The sequence below is a fragment of the Passer domesticus genome, chromosome Z (assembly GCF_036417665.1).
Source record: "Passer domesticus isolate bPasDom1 chromosome Z, bPasDom1.hap1, whole genome shotgun sequence".
NCBI lineage: Eukaryota > Metazoa > Chordata > Aves > Passeriformes > Passeridae > Passer > Passer domesticus.
In genome coordinates, this window is record NC_087512.1 from 7473565 (window position 1) to 7494110 (window position 20546).

At 42.4% G+C, this 20546-nt stretch overlaps 1 protein-coding gene across 15 annotated transcripts in view; it reads left to right on the plus strand.

Moving 5' to 3' along the window:
* Nucleotides 1-8615, plus strand: part of CELF4 (CUGBP Elav-like family member 4) — a 692304-nt gene extending 683689 nt beyond the window's left edge. For 13 of the 15 annotated variants that reach the window (XM_064405438.1, XM_064405445.1, XM_064405436.1 and 10 more), the window contains one exon: nt 6974-8615. The gene's annotated coding sequence lies outside the window, so the exon portion shown is untranslated. Of the gene's footprint in view, nt 1-5021; nt 5110-6973 lie in introns of all 15 variants that reach the window. The other 2 variants (XR_010354139.1, XM_064405433.1) reach the window with 2 other exon arrangements.
* The last annotated feature ends 11931 nt before the right edge of the window (nt 8616-20546 follow it).

The window sequence follows — 20546 nt, forward strand, 5'->3', positions numbered from 1 at the left end:
CACCTCTGCCAGACAGTCCGGGCAGGAGCTGGAGTGGGGGGAGTCTCTGTGGGTTGGATTGGGATACAGTGAAGAGGAGGACTGAGGCATAAGGAAAGCAGAGCCATCCCACAGCACTGGAGGTGAAAACAGAGAGGGAAATTGCTATAGAAACAGTACAAAAGGCAGGGGAGAAAAACACAGGCTGGAGTTTTAATAATATTGATCAGCTTCAGAGGCAATAGCTGTGCAGGTCTACCACAGGTAGAAAAAACATCTCCAGTTCCTTCCAGTAGGTGTGCATGGCCACAGCTCCAGCAGACAGATGGACAGGACTCTGACTGCAGTTTTGGGTGCAAAGGCACACATGTGTGTAATTAGAGCTTAATATATGTTGTATGAAGGTGAAGAAGTTGTCATATGCCATGAGCAGAGACTGTGCGAGAACAGGAGGCTGCCACTTTCCTGCTGGAAGAAGTGGCGGCCTTTGAGTTTCATCAGGGAGAGGTTTGTTAGCTCCAAGAAAGGAAAAAGGTCTAGAGATGATCCGTGGAGACTTGACTAATAAGGACTCAGGGGAGAGACACAGTAGAAATTATGTGGAACTGGAGGCAGTAGATTTCTGCAGTGGAAGAAGAGCCCAGCCTGGCAGCCCACCATGGTGGTGTCAGTGTTGGCACAATTGTGTCATCCTGTGAAGGACACAGAGCAAACTTGTACCTGCAGCTGGCTGCATTTGCTGCTTAGCAAATATACAATGACAGCTCCTGTGGTACTCATCAGATAGTCAGGGAGTGTTAGGCTTGTGCCACTTGCACACCCCTCTCAGGTCATCTACCTGCTGTAAGGGTATCATGGAATCATAGTACAGATTAGGTTGTAAAAACACCTGTAAAAGTATTAAATTCAGTCATTAGCCCAGCACTGACAAGTCCACCTCTAAATTCTGGCTCTAAGCACGACATCTATGCCTCCTCTAAATACCTCCAGGAATTTTGACACCACAACTTACCAAGGCAGCCAGTTCCAGTGCTCAACAAGCCTTTCAGTGACAAAGTTATTCCTAATATCCAATCTAAACCACTCCTTGCCACCCAAGGCTGTTTTCTCTTGCCCTGTCACTGGTTACTGGGGGAAGAGACTGACCCCCACCACTCTGCAACCCGCTTTCAGAGGGACAGTGATAAGGACTCCCCTCAGCCTCCTACTGAGCTGTGCCCTGGGAGCACCACTACTGATTCCCAGCATTTCCCTCATAAACTAAATGGATCACCTTGTCACAGAAGGAGATCAGGCTGGCCAAGCAGGACCTGTCTTTCATGAGCCTGCTCCCCTGGTTGTCCTGCATGTGCTGCATGATGGCACGGAGGATGATCTGCTTCACAAGCTTCCCCAGTGCTGAGGTCAGGCTGACAGACCCGAAGTTTCCTAGATCCTCCTTCCAGTCCTTCTTTTGGGTGGGCATTGCACTGGCTAACTTACATCAACTGGGACTTTTCTGGTTAACAAGCATGCTGATAATGATGGAATTGCTTAGTGACCACCTCTGCCAGCTCCCTCAGAACCCAGTACCACACTACATGGGCAGTGAGTGTCTCCCATCTCCCAAAATGCAGAGATTATCCTCACAGTCCAGACAGAAACTGCTGTTAAAAGCTTTACTGTGACAGAAGTGTTTGTAGCAATAGGACTACTGTGCTGACAGCACAGGTTGCAAGGACATGACTAGATTTATGTTTGTCTAACCAAGGCTTTAACTGAGATTCATTTCCCCTGATGGTACAGACCTACACTGCAACTATTCCCTTCACAGCAAGTCAGTCAAGGTCCTCATTATAACCATGAAAGAGATACTGGTTCCTTTTGCCCATGACTCACAGTCTTATCTGAAACAGTTCCTAAGTGTGAGTGAATTGGGACCTAAAATCCCTGTGTGTCTCCACTAATGCTGTCCTAGAGTGATCTGTTCAGATGAGGATGTCTGCACCTTGAATTCCATCATTAGGACCTCAATCCCTTATTTCTCCCCAGTGTTAAAGGAGTACAGCCCCAGGATGTTAGGCACTTGCTGCTTCCAAAAAAAAAGTTGGACATTTACCAGATTTATTTGGCTATGGTTTGTTCAGTGGAGCAAGACTTTGGGCATGTCCCTAGAGGCTATCAAAGTGTCTTCTCCTGTCCACTGACTAGGTAGCTGCTGCAGACTCCTGCTTTAGAAGAACAGCTTCATTTGGTCCTTGAAACACAGACCCAAGTTAGGCAGACAGGATTACCACATGTCACTTTGGCATGAAAGAATATTTTAAAGTGACTTTTTTTTTTTTTTTTTGCTGTTTTTTTTTAGCCTCAGCAAGTCCTAATCCTTCATCTGTACATATATATGTTTGTGTGTGTGTGTGTGTGTGCGTGTGTGTGTGTCACCTGCAGTATCTGAGGGTGTCTGTGGAGGACAGGCAGAGGGATGGTAGTACCACCTCCAAAGCAGTGGTCACTGATTGACCAGTCCCATCCTTCCCACTCTGCACATTAAATATTTTCCTTAATAAAAATTATAGCAAAGAACTTCTCCCCATCTTGACAGTTGCCTGGTTGCAGCATCCATGTGTAAACCCACTACCCACTAAGCTCCACTCCTGATCCTGCAGTTGGTGCTATCTATCCCATATTCCAACCCCAGACAGGAGATGTGTGTTGTTGCTACTTCCCAGGAATAGGGCAGGATATTGTCAGCTCCACCAGATCTTTCCTATTCCTGTGCCTCCTTTGCCCTCCATTCATTGAATCAAAGCTTGTTAACCCTTCCTTTTCCTGCTAGTGCAGCTGAGGTAAGGAAAGACACAGGCCTTGCTGTGATGGTTCTGACAGCTCTCCTTCCTTCCCCAGCTGCTTGTTTTCCTGTGTTATGACATGGCCAGAAAGCCCAGAGGGGTAAGAAGGATGCCAGAGATCTTTTCCTCTTCCAGGAACTGTAGAGCTGACACCATTTGCTCTTGGGTACCTAGGGACACGAATGACAACAATTCTTCCCTGGGCCATCTTCAAAAGGACAGTTTTCCCCATCTTGGACTGTGAAATAGCTGTAGACACAGATCTTGCATCTGCCTTGGGGATACCAGTCTATTGTCTTTGTCAAACCCCAGGAAGCTCAGGCTGACACTTCCAGATCATCAAAGGGCAAGACTTTGGGGCCAGGCCATCAAGAAGGAGTCAGCTGCAACCAAGACAGCATCCAACTGTGGGGAAAATGTGGAGCTGAAGCCAGAGCTCAGATCAGGGGCTTAGTTCAGCATCATCTCTTGTCAGCTAAGCACAACTGCTGTAGCCAAGAAAGCATGTTTCAGTTCACAGAAACAGTAAAGAAACCCAAGACAAGCAAACAGAAAGCTGGGGAAGCCAGCATGCATGACTTCAGGATAAGAACTGCCAAAAATATTCTTGTGACACCCCAACACGAGGTGAAATTTCATTCATGTGCAGTGACTTTTCAGAAATAGGCTGCAAGGAGAGATATGAGCCCTGCCAAGGAGACAGAAAGGCAATACCTGAGGAACAGGGTGCAGAGCTGCTGACTGAGACAAGTGTATTTTTGTGTGCAGTGATTTTTGGTGTTTACCGAGGCAAAAGTCCGTGGGCCAGTAAAGGGACATTTTCCTTCACAGGAAAGGAACAGGGCATTTCTATAGGCTGTAGCAACCAATCCCTGGAAGGTTTTATTCCTTTTTCTTTTCCTTTGCTTTTTATTTTCCTTTCTCTTTTTGATTTTTTTTCTCCTTTCCCCCCCCCTTTCTTTTCTGCTCTCTTCTCTTCTCTTCTCTTCTCTTCTCTTCTCTTCTCTTCTCTTCTCTTCTCTTCTCTTCTCTTCTCTTCTCTCTCTTCTCTTCTCTCCTCTCCTCTCCTCTCCTCTCCTCTCCTCTCCTCTCCTCTCCTCTCCTCTCCTCTCCTCTCCTCTCCTCTCCTCTCCTCTCCTCTCCTCTCCTCTCCTCTCCTCTCCTCTCCTCTCCTCTCCTCTCCTCTCCTCTCCTCTCCTCTCCTCTCCTCTCCTCTCCCCTCTCTTCTCTTCCCTTCTGTTCTCCTCTTTGTCTTGCCTTTTGTTTTCCATTATCTTTTCAATTCAAGCCAGAGCTAAATACCAAAGGAGCAAATATCCTTCTTTTAATGATGCTGATTTAGGGACCATTGTATCATCTGAATCCTCCTACAAGTCTGCTTCCCACACCATACCAGCATTGCTGTTTCAGAGCCCACCATCCTGTGAACTGCTAAACGGACATGCAGCAGCCAGCAGTAGCTGCTTTCCTTTTCAGTTTTCTTTTTTTTTTTGTTTTGTTGCTGTTTTGTTTGTTTGGGTTTTTTTTTTTTTTTTTATTTATTTATTCTCAGTAGCCAAAGCAGTTCTTGGCCTATTACTGCCCCGTGAATTTAAACCTGGGATGTAAACCAAATCAGAGTGGTACCCGCTCCGGAGCCGGTGCGAGGCAGTGGAGAGGCTCCCGGAGGACTCTGGCCAGCCTTCCAGCGAAGCCCAGGAGGCTGGGGGTGGTGCGGGGAAGGCCGGTGCTAACGAAAGCATTCTGGTTGGCAGTGAATGTTTTTATTTTCCAGACTCCGCAAACCGATCTGTGTCTGCGCTCATCCATTCAGTGCATGCTCTCCTCAACAGCCGCTGCATCACGCTCTGTTCCTGTTCGCTGTTGACCGTGTGTCCACATTTAAGTGTGTGTTTTATGTGTGTCTCTGGCTAGGCCTTCTCCATCCTTTTTTTTTTTTCTTTTTAATTCTTCCTTATTTTCTTCTTTTCCTTTCTTTTCTTTCCGTTCAGTTGGTTTGTTTTGCTCTCATTCTTGTTTAGTTTTCTATAGTTTAATGGCAAGTATTTCCATTAGAAATTATTTTTAATTGATGCTGTGTTTGTAACATTTTTTTTAATTATTATTTTTATATATATCTTCTTTCCCCACCTTTCCCTTTTACCACACTATATATAAATATATATATATAAAAAATCTTTTCTTCTTTTGTCATTCAATCAAATTCCAACCAAGAGCCAGTCAAATCCACCACAGTCTCGCGCTGAGCTAGGAAAAAAGTTCTCGTAATGACATGAAAGTGGAGAATACAGTTCCCCAGGCCGTAAGTTCAAATCAACTCGAAGTTGAAAGTGTGACATGATGGCGTCATGTAACAAGCTAAGAATTGGTTGCATGACATGCCGTCAAGTTTCGTGCAGGTGCCGTGATTGAAGCATTTTTCTTGGATGTTGTATCAGTTGATGATTGGCCAGTCATGATCACATGTGCCTTTTTTGACTTTGTGCTGCCACAATTTTTTGCTGTGCTCATTTTCGTTTTGTTTTTGGTGCTTGCAGTGGTTTCTTTATTTGTCGTTTGATTTCTCGTCAGCGTTTTATGCTTCTTTAGATGTCACATAGAAGGAAAAAAAAAAGATGGATTCCTAATTCTTTAGAAAAAAATGGGATTGTTGTAACTACAGATAATTTGGAAAAAAAATGTAGAGAGAAAAATGTGTGGTTAATTTTTTGCACTGAAAATCTTGTGATTATTTTTTTTTTCCGGAGAATTGGGGCCTTTTTCAATTGACACTTTTTTTTCCCCTTAGGATATTTCAAATCACTTTCTAAAAATTAAAAAAAAAAAAAATACAAAAAACAAAACCGGAAAAACCAAATCAAAACTAAAAAGACTAATGATAGTAATGGTAGTTTGCAAACTATAGAAATCAAAAAAACCAACCCCAAGAAAAGCCTCATTGTATGTCTTTTCAAGAATTCCTAATTCTAAGGTGCCGTATTACAGCAACTCCAGCAAAAATTAATTGCTTAGAGGGAGGGAGGGATTGAGTGGGAAAAAAACCCATCCAGATCAAAAAGCAAAATGCATCTTTTTGTTTACAACTGAAAAAGGGTCCTTGACGAGTGTTTTTTATTTTTTTATTATATTATTATTTTTGGTGTTGTAATTGTTTAGACTGCTGTGTACGGTTTGCTGTTTGTTGAACCAACAGTGTGAAAACCTGCCAGCATGGATTGATATTCCGCATGACACTTTTCCACCAGAGTGGACCTTTTGCAGTTTCTAAGTTTCTTGATGTAATAAATCACCGAGTGTATAAGAAGAACCTGTTTGCTAGAAGGAGATAAGAGCTAATCCTTAATGATTAAGCATCCTACTTAAATGTCAAGCCTAGTCGGATCATGATTATATTTTTTAAATAATTTTTTTTTATTTAAGAAATGTTAGCTTTACCTTTTTTTTTTTCCAAAAAAAAAGTTTATTCCAACAGTCTCTTTTATTTAACCTCCTGTAAATTGCCTGTTCAAAGTCCTACTTTCTGACATTCACAAAGGAGTAGATGTTATTGGCAGCTACGTCTCCACAGAAAGCTCATACACTGTCAAAGATGGCACCCCATTAAAATATAGTATATATCCCCTTTCCTGATGCCTTTCACCCTACAAAAGCCTGACAAGCAAGATTGTGATCTGGCGTTGCAGAGCGGCACTTAAAAATAATTAAAATGCCGCTGTCTTCATGTGTGTAGTGATACAGATTTACATAGACATGCCCTAATTTTATTTTTATTTATTATTAATATTATTATTACTAATAGGAACAATTGTGGTTTTCTTTATCATGATCGTGACTACCTTGCTTTCTTTGGGTTTGATCCGGTTCCCACTGAAGTCAAGGGGAATCCTTCTGTTGATGATAAGTGGGAGCAGAATCAGAGCCAAGGCAATCAAAAGCAAAACACCAAAGCAGAAGCCCCATCCTGTCCCAATTGAAGGGAGAAGAAAACATCCATTACTTTCAACGGGAGCAGGATTGGGCCAAAAAGAACAGGCTTGATTTTAATTTCATTTTCATTTTTAGGTCTTTTTTTCCCCCACTCCTGTCTCAAATATTCCCCCACACACCTTCCCTACTTCCCCCTCCCCTTTTTGATTTAATTTGCAATGATCTTCTTCATTTTTTAGGGCAGCAGCTGAATGGGCCACATTTAGAAAAAAAAAAAGTATATATATATTAAAAAAAAAGTGAACTGTTGGATTACATCTTTGACATATCAGCAAATATCAGTCAAGCTGAAGACTTCAGACCTATTCTCTCTTTGATTGTTTAGACTGTAACATTTCTTCAAGAAAAGTATCACATCTGCTGACTTCGAAGGACATGCGCTTGAAAACAAACAAACACATAAAGTAAAATCAGAGCAGGAGGAAGATGAACCGGGATTTCTGAAGAGACACTGATATCACCACAGCGGCTTTTCTTCAAACAGGAGATGCAAACCTGGATTCTGGCAAAGGAGTGCCTGTTTGCCACCAAGGATGCGGTTACCATGCGAGACCCATGGTAACAGTCACTGAGCATCTTTATCTGTCATTCCTTAGCTATATAGGGACCAAAGGACAAAACTTTTTACCGCAGACTTGTAGCTGTATGTAAAATATGGAAGTTCTTTCCTTTTCTCTGAGCTGTTCCTAAAACAGTTTTTGAGAGTGATTATATGAAATATGTAAAACCTAAAAAAAAAAAAAAAATTAATAAAAAAAAAACCAAACAAAAAAAAACCACAAAACCACAAAAACACCAAAAAAAAACCCACAAAAAAATTACAAATGCTTAAATGCTTTTAAAATGGCAAGATAATAGTTCTTTGATACTTTGGGAGGTTCTTTGGTTATACATTAATTAGAGTCTATGAAGCTTTCATATGGTTTTCTGTATAATACGCAAGGATTGCGTTGTTAAAGGCAGGTAAGATGGATATCTATGAAAAGCAAAAAAAAAATAAATAAATACATAATTAAGTACATAAAAAGGCATAGAAAAGAGAAAGGAAAGATGGTTGATATTAAATGGAAAACAAAAAGGTTTGTAAATGCTTCTAACTCTCCCCATTTAAAATCCTAATAGTTGTACAGAATTTAAAAAAGAAAGTTTAAAATACCTATATAATAGAAAAAAATTAGACAACATAAAAATAAAAAAAAAAACAAAAAAGCAAAAAAAAATAATACTACATAGAAGTTAGCGTTAATGCTAAAAACAAAGATGTTGTAGAACTGTAATTTTGTAGAGTTTAGATTGAGCATAAATTCCTACTCTCTGCCAATTGCTGTTGGATGCTGTTATTTATCGAGGAGAAAAAGGAGAAAAATGGCTATTTTGGCAGCTTTTTTAACTGCAAGCATTCCAGCTATTAAAAAATAAACAAGACAAGACTCAATTCTGTAGACAATGCAAACGGGAAAAAAAAAAAACAGCTGTCTTTTTATCAGACGTTAGTTCTAACTTGAACAAAACACAGCTAAACGCTTCATGTCTTCATGATCTGCTGTCCGCAAAATTCCCATCATCCTATGCTTCAGTAGCTTCCATATTTGCTCTAGAAACCTTCAGGGCAAGGGATTAGCCTAGTACCTTAATCTTAAAAAAAAAAAAAAAAAAAAAAAAAAAACTAAAAACCTAAAAAACCTTAAAAAAAAACCATAAAAAGTAAACTAAAGAAACAATCTCTTTGAAGAATTTCTGAAACTGTTTACAAGGAATTTTGAAAAACAGGGGGATGTTTAAAAAAAAAAAAAGATGCTGGCTCTGTTTTCTGTAAATAAATTTGCATATTTTGTAGGACTTTTAATTGTAATGATAGAGAAAAAACAAGGAAAACTATTTAATGAAAGCACGATATTTATCTTTGGTAAATGACTTTAGAGCAGTTAAAAATAAGACATTGCTTTAAAAAATCTGACTCAGAAAAAACAATGAATTATTTAAGAACACATATATTTTAAAGAATATCATATTTATTATAATTTATTTTCACAGTCTTAAAACTTGATTTACATAATTCTCACACTTGTTTGCATCGATTGAGCAGTGTGATAATTGTTTTTGATTATTATTTGGTTATACTCTTGGTTTTGGTTAATGCTCTTGTTTGTTTTTCTCAGCATTTTTTATCTTGATCTTGAACGTTCTTTCTTTATTGTTTTTCTTTTTTGGTTTCTTTTCTTTTTTTTAATATTAATTTTGATTACATATTGGGCCTGACCGTGCAGTCCTTACTCTTCCAAAACTCTCATGGGGATATAACGAGCATTTTGCCAGAGTAAGGACTGAAGCAAACTGAGCCCACAGCTAGGAAGTACAGATGTGTAACGCAGCTGCAGTTCCATACAACTGCTCTTTCACTCTCAATTCCCTAAAACTCCTTGTAATCTTCTGTAATTATTGAATGACGCTTTCCAGCTTAGCCCTAAATAAAGCACAGTTTAAAAAAAAAAAAAAAAAAGCCGTGTTCTTTACTTCTTGATGGCTTTTCTTAATGTGTTTGCTTTGAGAAAAAAATGAATCTATTTCGACTCTTTCATTAATATACATTGTTTGAGTATCAGAACAAATCCCTTTGTTATATAAAACGTATCTCATTGGATTGAATTAATGACACTGTTTCATTTAATGTCTGCTTGATATTCCAGAGTGGTTTACCTTAAACCTAGTAGGTTAGAAGATCAAATAATGGTACATACAAATTAGTGTCATTGTAGCTCCCATTTGAAGCCTGTTGTTTGATTTCACGCTCATGGTTTTTTCATGCTGATAAGTATAGAGGCCAAAGCTCGGGACATTGCTCCTTTTGCTGCTTTGGGAAAACCCTGTGAAATTCAGCAGTCTCCAGAGACAAGGCTCAATTTCTTCCTCAGCATCCCTCACATCTTTTCTTTTCAACGGTTATTTTCCTTTCCCTTGAAATGGCTGTACCAGATCAGCTGAGCTGAGGTTGGGGCTGAGATCAGGAGCCTTTGCGTTTTCTCCCTGATTCTTGCAGCCACATCTGCATTTGGACAAGTTGCACCAGCTAAATCCACCTCTAAATGAGACCAATGTGCTTGTTATAATTTGAACTCCATAGGAAGGAGTTCTGTAAGTAGAAACTCCTATTATTAATACTATCAGTTACTTAAGTCTGTTCAGGGCAGTAGAAATAAATTAAATACAAATAAGATTGTGAATACAAGGAGGGAACACGGTCAGTATTTGCTTTTCTTCCAAAGGTAAAGGCAAATACAGAACTGCACGTACAACAAACCTATCCCTGCTTTTCAGCAGAGAAGATGCTCTGCAGAGGACAGAGTAAGCTAGAAATGTGGGAACTCAGATGCCACTGAAAGAAAAAATGAGGACTAGATTTCCAGTAAGAAGAGGTTTTTGTTCCAAAGGTTATTCAGGGTCCTGTCCTGAGCTGCAAGGATGAACAGACAAAAGCACGGCCTCTTACCTGGGCCAGGTTGAGGATGAAGTGTCAGGGAGGGCTGATGAAAATCACTACTTGAAGGAAGAAAACAGCACAAAAACAGGGAAGACTCAATTTCCCAAACTGGCATAGCAAAGGGAGAACTAAAAGGTGCTGCCTGATTGTCTCCCCACTTCCCAGGCCACTTTCCATACCCTCCTCTGTGACCTTCAGTGTCCCCAGAGCTCTTCCCTACACTGCTCGAGGTAGATGCTGTGTCTCTGCAGCATGAGTCACATCCTGATGTATCTGCAAGAACACATCCCTGTTATCCAAGCAGGATGGGCTGCACCCCCGGGGCATCCAGCTGGGAACACTTCTGGCCAATGAGATACAGCTGAGGGCTGTTGAGTGATGATTGTGAGACAAGATTTCGTCTTGTTTCAGGTACCCTGCAATATGCAGCAGATAAAATATCCAGTGTTGGAGGGCAATCAGTTCCCAAAGGGAGACCAGAAAACACTATTAAAGATGACTCTATGACTTAGGTCAACACCCCAAAAATGTTACACTTTGAAGGGAAACCTTTGGGGTTGCTGGAGTGGGGAAACTGGATGTGAGGACAAGCAGGGACAACAAAAGAGATACCATGCATGGTACTGTCCTTTCTCCCAGGTCATGCCCATGTGTTACACTGCAAGCCCAAAGAAGTGGTCAAATTTCCAAGTTCAGCCCCAGGGAACAGGGAAGCACTACAAGGCTCTCAGCCTGCTGGAGGTTCATTTACACTGGTGTGCTGGGAAACAAAGCACAGCTGTCACCACACTGCTGCCTAAACCAAGTGATGGGTACTTGCCATACTCAGCTTTCTGGCTGTGCTATAGGCACTGACTAGAACAAAATGGACTGAAGCACAAATATAGAGAGGGTCTAACAGCTGGTTAAAACACCCTCTTCTGGGCTGTGCAGACTACCAGCCCTGATTTAAGTGCCTGTCTCAGAGAGACTCCATGCTTCTCCCCAGAAAAAGTTCATCCATTTACACTGCAGGTGCTGCAAAGCAAAACAAATTGCAGCACAAGCCTGCTTCAGCATGGGGCTGTGTTGATAGGACAGGTAATTATCCAAAGAAACATCCCAATCTGAAGCAATGAAAATGAAGAGAGAGACCAGGTCTACCTGAAAGCCTGTAGCTGCACGTCTGTGTGTGCCAGCACACAGAACACTGTATTACAGAGGTTCAAAAGCCACTGCATGTTTGATGCTGACTCCTCTCTCTAGTTGGTAGCTGCTAAGTCACATTATATTAAACTAAAGGGTTTTTTAAAGGTCAAACATTCATATTTCATCAATGTGCTCCTTGGTACCACTGTGATTACAGTAAACTTCATTCCTATACCCATGAGTAGTTCAAGGCAATCTTTGGTACAAGAACAGGGCATGGTTTGCTGCCATTCTTTGAGAAGTTCCATGAGGACACCTCAACCAATTAGGTTAGGACATTTTCATGTCCCTAAGAAAGCAGTTCATACCCTTCTGGAGTCACTTTTCCATATCAGCATTTCTTGACAGAAGCACTGAGCCACTCACCTGTTGCACACACAAGGTGAAACAATTCCTCTTCCCATCTGCATCCCATTCCCAATACAGGAAGATGTCCATTAAAAAACTTTATTTTATTGAAAGATAATGAGGACTTTGAACAAGGCTTCAGAGTTCTCCCTGTTTTCCCTTTCTATAACAAATATCAAAATAACGTTTGGAAATGTCCTTGCAAAGCAAGGTCAGGAGTCCTCCACCTCCAACATTTCAGTTTCCAACAGCACATTTCTCCCAGTCCCAAATATGACCTGGGGGCAGCGACAGTCCCATAGGTGTAGAACCATGAAAGGTGTTTGTGATCCCAGAAATAACTCACACATCACGGGGGGATTGGCAGATGGCAAACTCATCACCAGGGGCTTCAGTGCAACACTGTGCAAGATTGTGCTCAGCACCTCCTGGAGAGGGAAGCTGCTGATGCTCTTCCTTAGTAATGTCCCTTAGAAAAGCTGATTTGAAACAGCCTGACTTGTCCTGCCAATCCAGAGCCAATGAAACAGGAAGAGGCTGCAAACTCAAAATGAAAATATCTTCTGGAATAGCATTACTGTCTACTTGTTGAGGAAGTCAGTTCTTAAAGCAGGTTTCAACACCACAGCTTCTCTCTCACTACACTAAACATATTAGAGCAAACACATCCCCCAAAAACACTCAGAAGGTTCCAAGTCAGAGCCCTTGTGTTTCATTTATTAAGGTATGAGGTCACTCTGGTGTCTCATAGAATGATGGAATTGTTTGAGTTGGGAGAAATCTTATAGATCATCTGGTCCAAGCCTCCTGCAGGAAGCAGGGGCTGGATCAGGTTGCTCAGAACCTCATCCCTCTGCACACTTGCCCTCACCATTGTGCAACCTGCTGTTAACACCCACACAACCTGAAACCTTCCCCACATTGCCTCTGAGGAACCTCTGTAACATCAGCACTGGTAAACACACAATGATGACTGGGGGCAAGAAACTCCCTCGAAGCAAACATCCTCTCACTGTGGCATTCATGAGGTATCCTGAATTCTGGGTCTCAGTCTGGTAAGTTCTGAACTTGGCATGGACCACCTCCAGCAAGCAAGGCAGGGGAAGGTGTTTCCTTGCACAGGTGTAGGTAAGCACATGCTCTCCCCCTGTAAGCAGCAGCCTTGCAGGGCACAGCACATTCACATGAGACACAAGAACAGCAGGTTCAGATTCTTCCCCATCCGGATGAAGTTTGCCCCCTGAGAATCCCGTGACATAGAAGATGGCCCTGATTATAAAATGGTAGATCAGCCCAGGGAGGTGTTCACAACTCCTCTCATTGATCTGCCTCATCTTGTTTAGAAAGGTGGAAATAGAAATGGCATCAGGAAGTGGGTGACTCTATAACCTCTCCTAGGAGACACAGGCTCCACTCCTGAATATGATACACATTGTACAGGGCACTGGCTTTCACCTTGGTGCTCCTTAGTCTGCCCCTCATGGCATTTTCTTGGGGTGTACTCATTGCTGGGGTGCAGCTACTGCTTTCAGCATTCAAAAAGAAGAGGTACAAACATGCAGGTTTCTAGTCAGCTGGTGAGTGGGTAGGTAAACTGTCCCCAGTGGGGAACCTCAGCCTGACATCCCAAAAATGGGTGCCTCTCCCCCCCCCCACAGAGAGAGAGAGGCTCTAAATTTCTCCTCACCCTTGGAGGCAGATCTGATCACATATTTTATTTTCTTCCACAGACAGCACAGAGAATGCAATTGCCTAATTCAGTTTGGTGAGTCCTACCAGATAGCAAAACACCCACAAATTAGGCATCATGACTGTGATGCCTCCTTTGTGATTCCCTCCTACAGAGGGTGAGAGATGATTCCGCTTCAGCGAGCTACAGAGCAGGCTCCAAAACTGGAAGGGTTGTCAGAATGCATATTGTACACAGATCCTCCTACCAACTCCTACAAGAAACGATTACCTTCTTTCAGCTAGAACAAAGAGCTATTAAGTGAGACAATGGGCCTAGCAGCATTGGTGAACCATCTGTCATCAAGCGTTAGACATTAGCAATGTCTTTTTTAAGCCAAGCCAATAGAAGCCCCCAGCCACTGTTACAATGGCACACAAGCACAGATGAAAAGTGTCAGCCCAACTTATCCTTGTTTTAACTCCTTCCACTTGGTCTGGTCCGTTGCTGCTGCTTCCTGTAGCAGCCCTAGCACATGCAGGACCACACAGATTTCTCACAATAACCATCAAACTACACTTTGCACCACAATTCACACAATCTTGGCTGCTCTGGGGTGCAGGCTGATTTGTTTTGAGGGCTGGCAACCAGGAGACTGATATGAGACACTTTCCCTTCTAGACCCAACTCTCATAACTCCACGGGACAGCTATCCCAAACACCTCTAATTGTGCTCCAGAGCCCAAATGCCAAAGAGGGTCTGGGTCCCTGTACACAACTCTGATAGCTAATTAGCAGCAAGCAGCCAAGGCTAAGAGAGGAAATATGAGATTTAGACTGAGACACATAGAAAACCGAGGAGAGCAGGCTGACCTATGTGGGGGAACAGTCACCAGGCTCCTCTGCCCAGCCTCTGCATCCCACTCAGCCAAAAATCCTGTTCTGTTCTGCTTGTATAGAACAACCTGAGCCAAACCTGGATAAAGAGCTAGAGAGCTACCTGGCTCTACAGATTAAGCTCTGTAGCTTAAGCAGGAGCGGTCCTGTATCTGGCTTATTTACACCTATCAGTTTCCAGCCTAAAAGCCTCACCTTAAAGCTTTACTAAGTATTTTCTCTCTTTGATTACCAAGCTTTTGCAGTGCTGGAAGGGGGCTGAGTTTGAGTGAAGTACTGGACATCTAAGGTGTTTTATTTTTTTCTAGAAGTAAGGAATCCACATAAAGCAACACGTTTGCCTGAATTACAGTTCAAATCCAGTTTAACCAGAGACTGGGGAATTTGTCCATCCATGCAGGGATGGATACAACCAAATGCCAAATTTTAGGACAGTTTTTCACACATCAGATTTAAAGGAGCATTTCCTCCCCACAAACAGTGAAGAACAGCAGGCAAAGGTCTGCAGATGAGATGAGAGGACAAACTTGGCCTGACTGGACAATGATTTGCCTCCACCCAGATCATGTGAAGTCTTTGGTGGTGCTGGATCAGCGGGGTCCCTATCACTGCTCACAAGCCCAGCTGGTGCTTTTTTGTTGCACTTTCAGCTGGGGACCCAGGAAAAGAGTGAGATGTCACTTCTCAGTGGTTGGTCCTCCAGGGCCTGAGCACACAGATCTGCCTCGCCTGTCCCATAGGTGACAGGTGGAGATGGCCATGCATTACACCTGGCTAAATTAGGAAACTGCTTTGTGCAGACGGAAACCAGCAAATCTCATTGGGGAGGTAGTGACTGGGAGAAACCAAGTGAAGCAGGAAGTGAAACAGATTAGCCATGGTTTGTACTCCCTGTTTGAAATAGCCTCAGAGGGCACACGTGGTTGGGTTCTGCATGCAGAGAAGTGCCAGTGTTCTTGTGCACCTCCACCCTGAGCTGAGCAGCAGTGACTCCCAGCCAACAGGTTTGAGGTGTGTTGGTGTGGCCAAGTGGCCACAGGAAAGCAGGACTCAAGGGGTGTCAATCCACCTTCTCCCACTCTCTGGAAATAGGAATTCAAAAACAAATATAGAGGAGAGACAAAACTGGAATTTGAGCCAGAGGGACAGGTACTGGTCAGCATCATGTAGCAAGAAGGGAAATGTTATGGAGCAGAGATTTTCAGATCTTCAGCCACTTCACTACATGACTAATGTACAGTGTGACAGGTATGGAGATGAGTGAATCTGGGGGCAGTGTGCAGCACTGTGCTAAACAGATCACTGGGTTCTGGTATGACCTGCCCTGGTCACTGTGAAATGGCACCTTCCATGGTGACTGGAAACACCAATGAAGAAGGCACACTGCTGCACAAATTCTTCCAGTGGCTGGTCTTTTATAAAGCTCCTCCCACGTCTTTCCAACTGGGGTTGTGAAAAGCATTCAACGATGGCCTCTTTCCGCAGAAAAATAAGTTAATGGGAACATTTACAACTGTTTTCAGTGAACACCTTACAAAAGTCAACAAGAAACTGCAATTTTAATGTGTCAAAGGAGCCAGAATATCAGAATGTCCCAACATGCCCATCTTTTACCCAATAAAATCCACGATTGGTGTGACAAGCTGTAATAGACAAACAGCTATGCTCTGTCATTCTTCTGTGTGAAAACACCTTTAGCCCTTTGCCTTATCAGGCCTAAAGTCATTTCTTTGGCAATAAGATCAACAGAAACCTCTGCATTTTTCTTCCAACAGTTAAATTATTTATGAGCTTTGAAAATAATCCCACTTTGTCTTCTAACCCTAGTTTTGCATATATATATGTCGACCCCTGTGAATTCTTCAGCTAAAATATGCATTCATTACAAAAGCATTTCAGGGTATTTTTTTCTTTCCTCTTTATCTACTTGTTTGAATATGTTGTAAACTTGATTAATGTTGCCTTCTAATCTCTTTCTTTCTAGAGAGAACACCTGGAGCTCTTTTAACCTGCCTCAAATAAAAAATAAAACCCAAGAGACAAACAACCCAAGTGGCAATGTCACACTTCCACACAACCCTTTCCTTTCCCTGGCCACGTATTTCTCCTCTCCTGAGAGGATGGACACATGGGCAAAACTTGTGTCAATGAACCTACAGGGTCATGGGCTTCTTCTAAAGCCCCCTTCCCTATGCTCCTAATAACCTGCTTAGTTTCAAGCCTCTCTCAGGCTGGAATAGTTTGGGGAGATTTATGACAGCAATTCTTCTGGTTCCTTTCACAATGTGTTTTCCGCTATTCTCATCTATCGCTTTGCCAACATGCATCATTTATTTAATACCAGTCACTAGCCACATTAAGTTTTTTCTTTTTTTTTTTTTGCCTTTTTTTTGTTGAGGACATTCCCCCCCATACCTGGAGAAATCATGCAGGTAAATAACATCTGAGCCAACACTTTTGGACCTGCCTTTTCTGCCTTCATCCACAGCTTTCCAGGGGTATCAATCATCCCCGAACTAGGATTCTTCTCATTTTAATTATGCTAATATCGCCATAATTTCATTCTCGTTAACAGCAATTGAGTTTCAGTCTCTGCAGATGGTGGAGCTGGACAGTTACCAAGCCACATGCCATCTTGAGAGGAGGTTATGGACCAGTGCTTAGCCTGTGGCAGTGCTGCTCAGCACCGTTTCTGGGTTGCATCACTTCACTTTACCCATTTGTGAAATGGCATATGCCTTTGCCTCATACTGGTTTTGAGATTTACAAAGGGCGCTCCTAAAACTAGAGAGACCATTTCCCAACTAGCTCATTCTTGTTACAATACAAACCTGCCTGCTTTGACAATTTCAGGTGAAGGCTAGAGAGGAATTATGCTGTTAATTTAAAGTGGCTACAAAGAGGATAGACATTCCTGACAAGGAGCCTCAGGAGAAGACAAAGCAGAACAAGTGCAAGGCTGCACCAGGAGAAGTTTGTTCTCGACATGGGAAAGACATTAGTGAAAACTATCAATCACTGGAACAACCTCCCCAGGGATGTGGTAGAGTCTACATCACTGGAGGTTTTCAACGTGCCATTGTATTCCACTGGGTGCTAGATAATCTCACCTAAGATCCCTTTACCAAGAAAATTTGCACCACATGGACTTTCTAGGTCTCCTCCAACATGGGATGTTTCATGATTCTGTGGCCTGTGGTTGTTGTAGGTGTACAAAGATGTGTGAGCACGTTATCCCCAGGAGAGCAGGTGCAGTCCCCACATCATGGCAGTGCTGCTGGGAAGGACCTGTGGTTTCCTCATCCAGCCTCCTACTGAGATTAGGTTGGGCCTTCTGGGTAGGTCCCTTGTTATTCTCACGAAATAAAGCTATTAAAGGCTACACAGGTAAATTTGTATGGCCACAATCACACCTATGCTGTCGGGACTGGCAACCAATGCAAGCCCTCTCCTCACCATTGTCCAGCCTGGCAGATGGGTTTGCTCCATCTCCTTTCTGGACTGGGTTTCTCTTTAAGGAAAACCAGTGTGGGCAGAGTGAGTGGTGAGCACAAAAGCAGTCACCCAGAGAAATACTGGGCTATGCAGAGGGACCAGGACCTCAGTGCACATTATGAGGAACTATCCTGCCCCACACAGCAGCTCCAGTTGCACCCAGTGGAGAATAGGTGGTTTCCCAGATGTACCCTGGGATAATCCATCACTGCCTTTCCTCGCCAGGCCTGGTCCACCTGCACCATTTGTGAGGTACTCACACGTTCCAGACACAATCCTCAGCTCTAAGATAAGGGAAATCCCACTGCTCCCTGGCTGACAGGCAGAGGAAACTTCAACTTAAACCTAGCTACAAGTCAGAAATCAATACTGCATAAACCAAACTGCACCAGTTCTGCAGGAAAGGCCTGACATTGTGACTGAAAGTGTGATGAATGATTTTTACATGGATTTGATGTCTGGGTTGTTGGGTTTTTTAATCCAAGTACAAAGTCTGGTAAGGCAAATAGAAATTATGATGGACTATTGCAGCTTTCTGGTCTGAAGAACATATTAAAATCTATTCAGGAGATGATATCTGACCAGCTTCTTATGCAACTGTTGCCTCCTCCTACTCCATTTGACAGCTGACCTCCCTGATAATCAAAGTAAGACACAGATGGCAGCTGCACAGCTGAGGTAAACATGAAATGGTCTCTGTGACAGCCCAGAAGAGTCATTGTTTTCCCATCCCTAAATCAGATGGCAATCTAGGATCCCAGCCAGACCTATCTTCCCCCAAGCAGTAAAAGCAGACAATGAATGAAGAGGCACCATAGTCAAAAGAGTGAGAAACAGTCTCAGTATGATTTTGTATTGCAGTAAGTCTTCAGATACTTTTGGGATATACTTTTGGCAAGGATATAATCCATGGCAAGGATTTGTTTTTCTTTAATTATTTCATATGTTGGTGGGGGATTAATTAAAACATGAGAGAGAGTCACTTTTTAAGGGCAAAAGGTTTTGAATTCTGCTTGCTGATCAGGATGACAACAATATTTATGCTGATGGCCAAAAAGGGCATTCCTGACTCCAATTCCATTTCCAGAAAACATTAACTTTACCTCACGGTGCATTATTTGAATCGGCGCACGTCGCCAGGGGTTGAATAAGACAGTTTCTCCACACTCCACGACAGAGTACCGACACTTACTAAATTATGCTGTTAAATACTGTAGTATGGTTATAAAATACAATGAAGGCCCATGGAAAGGTGCCAGCCCCTTTCTGAGAGAGAGAGAGAGAGCACTTTTTGGAACCCTGCCTGTGGCCCGTAATTTTCACTTCCTCCTACTACAGTCTGAAGTGACATGAAAGGACTTGTAAAGTCAAGTCCAGGAGGCTGGTGGGGATTTGAAGGAGTAAAGATGAAGTTAGAACATCGTTGGTAGCATTTGACCTACTTGAACTTTGCCAGGAAAGAAGGAAGGAGCCAAATCTCCCACACACCTCTGCAGCAGACCACACTGAAGGAAAGAAAAAAAAAGAAAATAAAAAAAAATCCAGCCTGCAAAATCTACATTTTTCAGCCCAGACAGGGCCAAAATATTGAAAACATGTAAACTCTAATGGAGAAAACTGTTCAATCAAAAGAAGCAAAACTTGACAGAAAAGTTTCTAGCTAGCAAGATATTTCAGTATTTCATTGGAAATGGAACTTGGTGAAGGAAAAGAACCAATGGCACAGGATGGAAGAATTGCTTACACAAACTGAGTCTTGATTCTTGTCAGGTACTGCAGCAATTCACATGGACCTTGACATGTAAAACCAACAATGAAGTCCTCTAAGTCCAGCAAGCTAAAAAATAAATGCATTTTCTTACTAGTGATTACAAAGGAGTTGAAGGATGGAGAAGGAGACAGGATGGACCTTTGTGAAAAATATTTCAGCAGGAAAGATTTGTCTTTCTCCAGTGGTCATAATGTGACTTGTCACACTCTGTGTGTGCCTAAAACCCTTCACTGCAGGAACACAGACAAAATGGTGTTGCCCACAAAGCTTAAAATCAAGCTGAGGAACAACAACAAAAACAAAACCAATACATGACACCTATTCAGGTCAGCTCAGTGACAGTGCCTGACAGACAACACACACAATATTCTTCCCTCCCATTTGCTACCACAGTTCTACAGAGGTTGGTTAGCTCATCAGAGGAAGGCTGAACATAATAATGAGGTGGAGATGGGTGAGCAGAATTCACAGAAATGTTTTGTCTTTTATGTTGACACATACTTTGATCTATTTCTTATATCCACTCACCTACAAACTTATACACAAATCCAGCCAACCACTCAGCCTAAAATGTGTGCCCTTAGCTGTCCTGCATGTAAGCTTTCATCAGATGGTCAAAACTGGAGAGCAGCAGAATTGTCTTAGCAACAGTGTTTGAGCAGAAACACACTTGGATTTACCCAAACCACCCTATACTAATTTTCTAGGCTGGATGTTTACTGGAGGTGATTCTTTGTTACACACTGTCTCTGGAACAGACTGAGCTTGAGGCATGGTTTTCAAATTCATTAAAAATTCACAACAGCTCTGGTGGCTGCAGAAAATCTTCACATGGTTCCTAGGGATAACTCTGTCAGCAAAACCCAGAGCTACCTTATTCCACACAACCTACTTCTTAAAACCCTG